The sequence below is a fragment of the Mastigoproctus giganteus genome, chromosome 5, assembly GCF_048544385.1.
Source record: "Mastigoproctus giganteus isolate SK-2022 chromosome 5, ASM4854438v1, whole genome shotgun sequence".
In the NCBI taxonomy this organism is placed as follows: domain Eukaryota; kingdom Metazoa; phylum Arthropoda; class Arachnida; order Uropygi; family Thelyphonidae; genus Mastigoproctus; species Mastigoproctus giganteus.
Window position 1 is genome coordinate 7,982,610 of NC_143579.1, and position 12,277 is coordinate 7,994,886.

Genomic DNA, 12,277 nt, shown 5'->3' on the forward strand with positions numbered 1-12,277 from the left:
GCATAGGGCAGTTTCTGTGCCGGGGGGTGGCAAAACGAGTGTAAAACACTAACAATTAAGGAGAAAATGGATGTGATCGTCACATGGAGTCTGGTGAGCATCGGTCGTATGTGTGTAAGGCGTTGAGTTTTGCACCTTCTACTGTATCAACAATTATGAATGTTGATAAAATAAAGCGCACACGCACGCGCACACACACACACACACACACACACACACACACACACACACACGGATAACAAGTGTGTCATCCTCCAGAACAACTTATTCATGCAGTGAGACAATGGAAAAAATGGAGAAATTGTTAGTGTTGTGGGTTGATGATATGAACCAAAATAACATTCCTGTTACACAGGTGGTAATTCTGGACAAGGCAAAGTCATTATTTGATGAAATATGTGAGGAGTCTGGTAGCACTGAAACATTTACGGCCAGCAAAGGGTGGTTTCATCAATTTAAAAACTGTTATAAAATTCACAATGTGAAAGTGTCTGGTGAGGCTGCTAGTGCTGACATTGCAGTGGTGGAAGAGTATCCTTCTGAATTTCAACGCTTAATAGACGAAGATTTAGTTTTCAATGTGGACGAAACGAGAAGTGGAGTCATCACTTGAGTAAATATGTACTCAAGTGATGACTCCACAGGACCAAAGTAAAATTTTATTTTATTAATTATTTTATATATAAGTATAAATAAAACATGTGCATTAAATTAAAATATTTAATTTTTTATAAAGAACAGAAATATTAGTGTATACTTGGAAAAATTTTGGGAATTTTGGAACCTATCTCATTCAATTACATTATAATTTGGTCTTGTTTTATGACTTTTCATTTTACGACCCTGTTTTGCTGGAACCTAACCATGTCATAAAATGGGTCCTACCTGTATAGTACATTAACCCATTAATGGTAATTAGGCATTTTCTGTTGACATTTACTATCGTTTAATTCTTTTGGTTTATTCAACTATGTTTTTGAAGCCAGTGAGTTTCTTGAGAATGAGAACTAGCCACTGTATGTCCCTATTTAAAAAATAACAAATGTAAAATATCAGTCATATATGTGGATTGAACCAACAAGTTTTAGAGAACGAATAATATCTCACATATGGTCTTGTTTAAAAGTAAAAACAATCATGTTCCATTCCATTCATATTAATATTTTTTGTTTTATCCTCGTCAGTGAATGGTTTTACCAAAAAAACATCAAGGTTCAAAATGCACGAGATTTTACTGGAACACCATTATGATTCATCACATACATCAGTAATATAATGCACATACAGTGAAACTTCCCTTTAACGGACAGCCATGGGGAACGAAAATGTGTCCGTTAGAGAGGTGTCTGCTAACAAGAAGTCTGAGGGAGAAAAAAAAAAAAAAAGAAAGAAAGAATAAACGTTTAATGTAAAATTAAATTAAAATATATACAGATTTTGAACAATATTTTTGTAAATAATATACAATTACATACACAAGAGATAAAGAAAATTCGTTAAATGTTTAATGTAAAATTAAATTAAATTATATACAGATTTTGCACAATATTTTTGTAAATAATATACATACAATTGTGCTATGCATATTATGACTTTATCTTAAGAAAAATACATACAGTAATCACTTATTTTCTTCTGCACCTTCTTCCGGCTGATAATTTTGTTTTCAAGATTTGTTTGGAGTGAAGAAACCATCGAAAGTCCTTCAGTATCTTCTTCAGCGGCGAAAAACATTTTTAAACGCTTGATTTGTATGAGCGCTTCTTCTATTTTCATCGGTGGTTCATCGTTAATATGTTCTTCGCCAGAATGACCTCCTTCCATTTCTTCATCCTCATGAGGAACTTCTTGAAAAATATCGATGATAATGTCGTTGATATCTAGAGCACCATCTTCTGTAGTGAGGTTTGAGTCTATATCTTTGTAGCCAGGGTCACTTGTAGCGGAAGTATCGTACATTATCAATAGATGTTGAAGTTCTTGTTCTTCTTGGTGCTCCACATTGCTGTTCACAACTTCAATTTTTGCGTTTGAGAAGACAGACTTTACAAAACAGTTCACGACAGTTTGTTTTCTAATTGCGTTTACTGAAGAGGAAATCCACTGAATCGCATCTAGGATGCTGATTTTCTTTGCAAGGTCACTCGCACATGTTACATCGTTCATGTTTGCAATGAGATGTCTTAAAACACGTTTTCTGTAGTGAAGTTTAAAATTTTTTATTATCCCTTGATCCAAGGGCTGACACTCTGCAGATGTGTTTGGTGGCAGAAAAATGATTTGAATGTTGGACAATTCAATGTGCGGGTGAGATGCAGCATTATCCATGAAAAGAATAATTTTTCTGTTTTGACGAATCATGTTTTGGTTAAAGTGACTTATCCATTCACTCATGATATCTCGTGTCATCCACGCTTTTTTATTAGACTTCCAGTCAACATTCAAAAGATTCAACTTTATGCCCTTGAAACAACAAGGATTTTGTGGGTTTCCTATAACAAGAGGTTGTTCAAAGTCTCCCAGCATATTTGTACACAATAGTACAGTCAAGCGTTCTTTAGAAATTTTTCCGCCCTGGCACTTTTCGTTTTTTAGACTCATTGTTTTTTCAGGAAGAGCTTTAAAAAACAACCCTGTTTCGTCACAGTTGTAAATATCCTTAGCTTCAAAATCATGACATAAATCTTCCAATTTGACGGTCCACTCTGTTACAACCCCAGTATCAACAGATCCACCTTCACCACTTACGGTTTTCCAAGAAATTTTATGCAGAGTTTTGAACTTGTCTAGCCATCCCACAGAAGCTTTGAACTCATTTATTCCCATAGATTTCGCAACCTCCAAAGCCTTTTCCCTAATAATAGGCCCATTAATGGGAATTATTTTAGCACGTGCGCGACAAATTTGAAGTCCAACAGTTTTCGGGAATGATTTTTGAACCTGATCATTTACGTGTTGCCAAAATTGTTTGAGCAGTTCATTTTTTTTCTTTAGGATGTCGCTTACCTGCGTCTTCCCGATTTTGAATTTTACAGCGAGATTGCGAACACTATTTTTTTGTCGATCATACGCATTAATGAGTTCGACTGTCTTTTAAAGTTAAATGTTTACGAGAAGACATTGTGCATTTCACACGACACTTCACACGAAAACTGAAACTGAAAAGACGACCATATTCTCCCCCTCCCTGCACACACCGAATTCATCAGAAGTTTTACACGTGCCTTAAAATTCTTGAAAAAGGGTTTAGAACCGCGACGTAAACCTTGATAAAATTCGGAGAATCGGAAATAGAAAATAAACACACGATTGAGGCAATACGTGGAAGAAACGTTCCTAGAAAAAGGGCCGTGAGCTCGCCCGCTGTCCGTTATGGGGAGATCAAATTAAGTGCTAATCTAAACGAAACAGTGCAGATTGCCTGTCCGCGTCCGTTACAGAGAATGTCTGCTAGACAGAAGCTGCAAACACGTTAAAACCAATGGAGGTGAGTTGGGGAATTTGAAAATGTCCGTTGTAGAGAGATGTCCGTTAACGAGAGGTGTCCGTTAGGAGAAGTTTCACTGTATTTCACTATTAAAAGGAAGTTATTTTATTAATAAGCATTCCATTTCATCTCCGGAAAAACAATATCATTTAATTAAGAGTACTGTCTGTAGAAGTAGAGTTGGGGAAGGTGAATTCGTATTTGGGTGTGGTAAGGGCATTCCCAAACTAAGGTGAAAAATGGCTTCCAGAGGATAGGTAATGCATGGTATATGTTGAAAAATACACTGCTCAACAAAATTAACAGAACATGTAGAAAACATGCTGTAACTTGTGCAGCCTGCAATGAAGTGGGACAAAATTTGGTATGGTGATATACCATAGATTAACGATGAAATGGGGAGACAGTGAGAAACTTCGGACAGGTACAAGGGACATTTATAGGAGTTGTATAATTACCAAAAGAGTCACTTTACAGAAGTTGATACAAGATTCTTGAAAATATGGTAACCTGACATCAGTATGGCATGATCCCTTCCAATGCCTAAATGACAGTGGTAAACCATGCTCAATATAAGGGTGTCTATAAGATTCTCAATATAAGGGTGTCTATAAGGTGTCTATAAGTGTGCAATTCAATGCCATCCCACACATGTTCAATCAGATTGAAGTCTGGTGATCATGCTGGCTATGGCAGTCATTAGATATCTTCAGTTTCAAGATATTCCTCCACCACTTGAGCTCTATGTGCAGTGGCATTTTTGTGCATAAAAAGAAAATCTGGGCCAACCCCCCCCCCCAAAAGGTTGCACATAGGGTTCGAGGGCCTGTTCTCAGTACCTCGGTGCAGTTATGGTAGCCCTGTCAAAAACTTGAAAGGGAGGATGCAGCCATTGATCATCATTCCACCCCACATGAGAACACCTCCTCCATCGTAAGTGTCCCTTTCTATGATGTTGGAGGGATGATACCTCATCCTTCATTGTCTCCAAATGAAGTACATCTAGAATATATGTTTATTGGCTAAAACGGGACTCATCAGAGAACAGAACTGCACCCCATTTGTCAGGACTTCAAGTGGACTCTATGCAAGGAAGCCAGGGGTTTGTATCCCATTATCCCAAACTGCTGCAGAGTTCGTTAAAACTGGTGCCATTAATGTGTTAACTAATTAATTAACTTCTTAACACAGTCCATTTAGATATTTTTCACCTGTGACTGCAGCAACCTCAAGACAGTTGATGACAGGACATCGTAGGAGTCCATCTTGCTATTAGAGTCAGATAGCAGTCTGTTCTGGTTGATGTAGCCCTCAAGGCAACCCTGGCCAGCTCTTCTTGTAATGGTTTCTGTCTCCTGAAACTGTGTGACACATTAAGCTACATCTACCTGCGACTGCCTGGCTTCATGTCATCCAATGACCTGCCATCTCAAAGAATCATCTAAACTATGATAACTTGCCATCATGAGTACCGGAGATCTGGCTATCCCACTGAGCAAGCCAAAAAATGAGGTGAAGTGAAGTGGTCACAACCCATGTTTTTATAGGAATGAATAATATGCAGCCCTGTAAGGTGCTAGATTGATTTCTATTGGATACTCGGAATTTGCATGCCAGGATAGCTGTTATATCAAATATTCACCTTTTGAAAGGGATGTTACAAAGGAATGTAACATCCCTTTACCTACTTTATCTACAATACTGAAAAACCGAAAAAGACTTGAAGTGTGTGATACTGGAGCAGAGATGAAAAACAGGAAACGAATTTGTGGTGCAAAACAAAAGGAGCTTGAAACAAAACTTTTCGAGTGGTATCAAAAAATTCGTGCATCTAATTTGCCAATATCGGGTCCAATTTTGCAAGAAAAGGCAAATTATCTAGCTCAGCAACATGGGATTAGCAACTTCAAATGCAGCAGTGGCTGGCTCCAAAGATTTAAGGACAGGAATAACTTGGTTTCACGAAATATTTGCGGTGAATCTGGATTAGTCGACAAAGAAATGGCTACAGACTGGTTGTGTTTCATACAGTTCATCCTTGAAAAATATGAGGCAAAGGATATTTTTATTCTTGATGAGACAGGTTTATTTTATAATTTCCTGTCAAACAAAACATTTGCTGTTCGAAGAGAGTCTTGTCTTGGTGGAAAATTAAGTAAACAAAGACTCGCTGTTCTGTTATTCTGCAATTCAGATGGGAGTACAAAACTACACCCACTTGTGATTGGTAAGTTTTCCAAGCCAAGATGTTTTAAAGCAGTTAATCAACTTCCCTGTGATTATGAGGCCAATAGAAGTGCTTGGCTTATGGTCAAAATTTTTCAGTCTTGGTTATCAAAATTGGACAGAAGAATGGCTTCAGAAAAAAGGAACATTTTGATGAGATTCTAATGGCAGAATGTGCTGTACCGTTGTACAGCACATTCTGCCAAGACACTTAAGTTGACAAATATACAGCTATTGTTTTTAACCTCCCCCCAAATACCACCAGTTTAATGCAACCACTGGATCAAGGCATTATTATACTTGTTATGCCAGAGCATATAGAGCCCGCCTGATAAGGTACTTGATCCGCAACATTAAAGGAGGGAACAATTTTCAGCCAAATTGGAATGTCTTGGATGCTATCCATAATCTTATTGCTTGGGAAAGTATTCATCAAGTGTAATAATCAACTGCTTCAGAAAGAGTGGCTTTGGAGAGAACATCATTGAAAAACATGGTCGAGCAGACGAATGTGATAGCAACAATGAGGAATGGAGGAATTTTGTTGGCAAAGTTGAGGAGTTTGTGAAGGTGGATGATGAAGTTGCTACCACTGCAATGCCAACAACAGAAGTGCTGCTGGGTACTAAACAAAATGATGATATTTTTGTTACCAGCAACAGCAAAAGTGAAGAAGCATGCATATTGCCATCCAAAAAAGATGCCCAAAATGCATTTAACATAATAGAGAATGTGTTGACCTGCAGTAACATTGATAAAGAAATAACTATTGCATTTTATGTCTGTGCTGTAGTTAAAAATGCATATAGGACAAAAACTGTGCAAACAACATTGGATTCTTTCTTTAAATTAGATTAATTTATTATAAAGTTAATGGTTTTGTATGTCTTCTTTTATATTAAGATTGTAATTCTTTTTACTGTGAAACTAAAATATTGTATACATCAAAATATATACTGTACAATATTTTTATTTCCGTTAATATTGCTTTTCTCTTAGCATTAGCATTAGTAGAGGCATTTGATGCAAGAAAGCAAGCTTATGCAGCATCAGCCAAAAAAAAAAAAAAAAACCTTCCACTTCACTCCTCTGTTCGTTCAAAATACCTGTCCAGCTGAGCCTTAAACTTATTTAGGCTATCAACCTCCACCACAAGGGATGGAAGTCTGTTCCACCAACCAACCACCCGCTGGCTAAAGGCAAATTTCCGCACGTCTATCCTACGTCTGTCTTTCCTCAATTTGAATTTATGTCCTCTCAGGTGATTTTTCTGAGCTAGAGGAAGAATCCCATCAGCATTGAGCATGCTGAAACCATTCAAGGCTTTATACACCTCTATCAGATCACCTCGCTGGTGCCTAGTCTCCAGACACTGTAATTTGCAAAACTTAAGCCTTTCTTTGTAAGAGCACCCCTTTGTTCCATTCACTAATCTTGTTGCCCTTCTCTGTACTCGTTCCAGCAGCTCTACATCCTTCTTGAAATGAGGCTTCGAGACCTGTATACAGTACTCTAGGTGTGGCCTGACCATTGCCTTATACAATGGAATAATCACCTCCTTATCCCTGCTGGAAAAATTCCTGTATATCATTGACAATACTCCATGAGCTACTCTTGCAGCCCGTCTGCACTGCTCAGAGAACTTCATATCTGCCTGCACAACCACCCCCAAGTCCCTTTCATTCTCTACCACTGTCAGTGCAGTACCACAGAGTTGATACGTTGCTCTGGGGTTGCTTTTTCCCATGTGTAGTACTTTACATTTGTCAATGTTAAACTTCATTTGCCACCTCTCAGCCCATCTGCTCAACCTTTCCAGATCCTGTTGCAGCAGCATAGTGTCAGTAGTGTCCTTGACAACCCTGCCAACCTTTGTATCGTCTGCAAACTTGGACATTAAGCTTGATATACCATCATCAATATCATTTATAAATACAGAAAACAATAATGGACCCAACACTGAGCCCTGAGGGACTCCACTAATAACATTAGTCCACGTTGAGCAGTGTCCATTGATTACCACTCTGTCTCTTCTCTCCCTCAACCATCCCTTTATCCATAGCAGCAATTTGCCTCCAATGTCACACTGCTCCAATTTGTGTAGCAGTCTTCCATGTGCAACAGTATCAAAAGCCTTTCTAAGATCCAAGTATATAATATCAAAGTTATTCCCTGCATCCAGTTCTTTTGTGACTGCATCATAGTATCCAATCAAGTTGGTCAGGCAAGACTTCCCCTTAACAAAACCATGCTGTGTCTGAGCTATAACTGAAGTCTTGTCAAGATGATCCTGCAGTGCTTCTTTAACCAGTGCTTCCATTAATATTCCTGGAACAGAAAAACTCACAGGTCTATAATTACTTGTGTCAGCCTTTGATCCTCCTTTGTGAATTGGGGTCACATTTGCACATTTCCAGTCTATGGATACCTCCCCTGAGTCCAAGGAAGCTCTCATTATTATGGCTAAGGGTTTGCTTACTTCCTTTGCTGCCTCCTTTAATATAACTGGATAGATCCCATCCACCCCGGGTGCCTTTCTTGTGTTTATCTTCAACAGTTTCTCCTCCACTTTACTCCCAGTTATTTCAAGATTCTGTAGCTTACTGCTAGAGTTGAATACACCTCTGGCATTCCCCTTGCTGAATAACTCCTCATGTGTGAATGTCGATGCAAAATATTCATTTAGTTTGTTAGCTACCTGAGCAGGATCATCAACAGTTGACCCATCAATATCAAGTGGACCAATCTGATTCATCCCCTTCCTTCTAGAGTTTACATAAGTAAAGAACTCTTTGCTGTTTTTCTTTGCATCCCTTGCCAAGGTTTTCTCGTAATCTGCCTTCGCCTGCCTAACCTCCTTTGTAACTTGGTTGCATATCAACTTGTATCTATCATAGGCTTCTGTGTCATGTGTTAATTTGTAAGTATCCCATGCATTTTTCTTCTCTGCCATATGCCTCATTAGTTCATCTGACATCCATTTTGGCCTAAACCTTGAACAATATTTCTTAGTTGGTATGTAAAGCCTAGTAGCTTCCAAGATAAGTTCTTTGAATGTTTTGAATTTGCTGTTCGTAACATCATCAGTTGGTCCCACTGTATAGAATTTAAATACTGTCTCAGTCCATCGTAGTCGCCTTTACGGAAGCAATAACCCTTCCCTTTACCCCTAATGGTAGTTACCTCTTTGAGTAAATCCCACTTCAGCACACTGTGATCACTGCCACCTAGTGGTTCATTTATCTGCAGATTCTTAATGCATGAAGAATCACTGCTGATAATCAAATCAAGAGTATTACTCCCTCTAGTTGCCTCCCGAACATGCTGATGTAGAAAACAATCATCCAATAAATCCACAAAAGCCCTGCTAGTGTGGGAGTAACCAGCCCCCAAATTCCAGTCAATATCTGGGAAATTAAAATCCCCCATTATAAGACTCTCTGATTTACTGGCCCACTCTATTTCCCTGTACTGTTTCTTATTTATAGTCATCAGAATCATTAGGCCTATAGCACACTCCTACTCTCAATTTTGATCTCCCAATGCTTATGTCACACCAAACTGACTCAACACTGCACTGTCCAGTGGCGCCTCCGTAGCCAGGTGGGAAGAAGCAGCAGTGTGTAATGCACGCTTCTTGATTAGACCGGGGTTCGATCCCGTCACCACCAAATACGGGGATGCGGAAAGATCAGGGAATGATCACCGCATATTCCCGGAGCAATATGGCCTTAGTTGCTAATGCTCCTAAAAACCAAATAACAAACAGCACTGTCCAGCGATGTCGACTGGCTTCACTTCCTTGGTTTTTATGTGTTTCTTAACTAATAGCATAACCCCTCCCCCCTTCCTATCCTGTCTATCCTTTCTGTAGACGTTGTACTCCCCAAATTGCAGTTCTGCATCCCTTATATCTGTGTGACACCACGTCTCTGATATCCCAACAATATCTGCCTTTGATGTTTTGAGCAATACCTCATATTCATCAAATTTATTTACTAAACTCCTAGCATTGGTGTACACGCAAGTATACCTGCACCTGTTTCTATTCTTAGCTACCCTAACAGAACCCATGTGTTTACTTGTACAGCAATGGCTCCCAGCAGTCTCTGAAATACCATGCATCTTGTTTTTCAGGCTTCTGCTCATTCTAATAGAAGCAGTGCAAGAATCTCTTTCACCTCTGCGAGTGGCTACTGTCAATCTATTGGTCTTTGTCTCCCCCCAAGCTAGCAGTTTTCCGACCCACCTAACACTGCCTCGATAGCATCAGCAAATATTCTTGCACCCTTTCTATTTAAGTGTATCCCATCCCTGTAGAAGCAATCTCTCCTGTTAACAAGTACAGTCCAGGCTGAAAAAAATTCTACCCCTTGAGCCTTGCACAATCTTTCCAGGGCCGAATTGATCAACAAGGCTCTCATCATATACTCCCTCCTATCGTGTCTGGGCAGAATTGCAGACACTTTCAAATTCAACCCTAATTCTCGGCTTTTGTTCAACAGTGACCTGTACTTGTTAAGTAATTCTGCCGGTCTCCTACTCTTAATATTATTAGTGCCAACGTGTACAACTATATCACCTTTTGTGCCCTTAAAAGATGATATTCGCTCTACAACGTCATCAACCTTTGCCCCTGGCAGACATACCCTGGTCCTGTTCAACCTATCTTTTTTACAAAGCATGTTCCCCGTTTCCCTGACAATAGAGTCACCAACAACTACTAGTTCCTTCGGGACCAGCGCATTCTGCCTTGGGTGTTGTCTCTGTGTCACGCGATGCCCAAGTGCAAGCTCTGGCGTTGATGTGGGCAGCTGAGAGCTTGATGGGCCCCTCAATTTAGTTTCTTCGAGGGCATCCACCCTGTCCTTCAAGCTCTCATATAGGCCCACAAGAACGCCAAGTTGTTGCCTGATATCAATACACTCCTTGCATCGCGCACACACAAAGACATCCCCCTTGGCAGTATCATGTCCCGTACCCGATTGCTCTGCAAACATCAAGCAAACAGTGCATTTTATAAGGCTGTGAGTCAGAGGACAACTGCCCCCCTCAGTTCTGCTAGTTTATCTTACAAATAAAATAAAGTCTTTAAAAAATATGTTATTACTGTATTGTTCAACAAGGCTGTTGTTTTTATTTTATTTTATTTTTATTATTTTATTTTATTAATTTATTTTTGATGTTGTTATTATTCTTAGATATACAGTAGGTATATCTAAAAAAAAAAAAAAAAAAACTAAAATTTTGACACTTTTGGGGGACCTCGTTACTACAAACCTCATTATTACAAAATGTAAAAATTTAGGTCCCTTGAACTTTATATTAACGAGATTCCACTGTATCCCCTTTTTGAGATTCAGTTTTTCTTTATTGTGTCAGAATTTTTAGAATTTAACAGTATTACAATAACCATATAATAGTGCAAAAATAGTTATTAATATTATGTAATAATTGATTTTCACTAATTCATCTAAAAACATAGTAAATATGGAAGAAGATAACAAAAATTAAATTCTATTTCAAAAATTTTCATAATTAGTGGTAAGAATCTAGCTTGTAGCTGCAACCCACTTGCTGTGACAACTGATGAGGCATTTTATCTGTTTTGGCTCCTAGCCAAAAAAAATATTGGGCGCTACAGTCTGTTTCTTGAAGCAGTCAAAATCAGTTGATGTCTCAGAATGTCCAAACAGAAATTCACAGACAGAAGCATTAGTTTAAGCTAATGTTTAAAAGGATAGTCTACTGGTAAACAATTCTATAGCTGTGTTTTAAAATGAAATGTATATTTTTCCAGTGAAATTGAACTTCTAGTGCAGTGTGGACAAAAAAACTTCAGATTTCTTTTTCTCAAAAATTTCCTGTTTTTCCTTTTGTTTTAGTACTAGTAGAGGCATATGATGCAATAAAACAAGCTTATACAACATCATCCAAAAAAAAAACCCTTCCCATTTCACCCACCCATCCATTCATTCCAAATGTTTGTCTAGTTCTGTCTTGAATTTATTTAAACTATCAACTTCTACAATCACAGATGGAAGGTTGTTCCAGCAATTAACTACCCGCTGTTAAAGGCAAATTTTTGCACATCTATTCTGCAACTGTCTTTCGTCAATTTGAATTTATGTCCCCTCAGGTCATTAATCTCGGCAAGAGGAAGAATCCCATCAACATTGAGCTTGCTCAAACCATTCAAGGCCTTATTAACATTAGTTGAGGCATACGATGCAAGAAAGCAAGCTTATACAGTATCAGCCGACAAGGGGAAAAAAAAAAACCTTCCCATTTCACCCATCCGGTCGTTCCAGATGATTGTCTAGTTCAGCCTTAAATTTATTTAAGCTATCAACTTCCACAACAACAGATGTCTCTGATATCCCAACAATATCTGCCTTTGATGGCTTGGTCAGTTGAAATTCATCAAAGTCATTTACAGCGTAGATCATGGAGTTTAGTCAGTGCTATATAAGAATTTTGCTAGCAGAGACAAGGGGGTGATTATTCCTTTGTATAAGGCAATGGTCGGCCACACCTTGAGTACCGCATACAGGACTGGAGGCC

General features: G+C 38.6%; 1 protein-coding gene across 2 annotated transcripts in view; it reads left to right on the forward strand.

Annotated features, from left to right (window-relative positions):
• Positions 1-12,277, forward strand: part of LOC150085151 (uncharacterized) — a 274,128-nt gene that overhangs the window by 202,728 nt on the left and 59,123 nt on the right. The gene's annotated exons all lie outside the window — the stretch shown is intronic.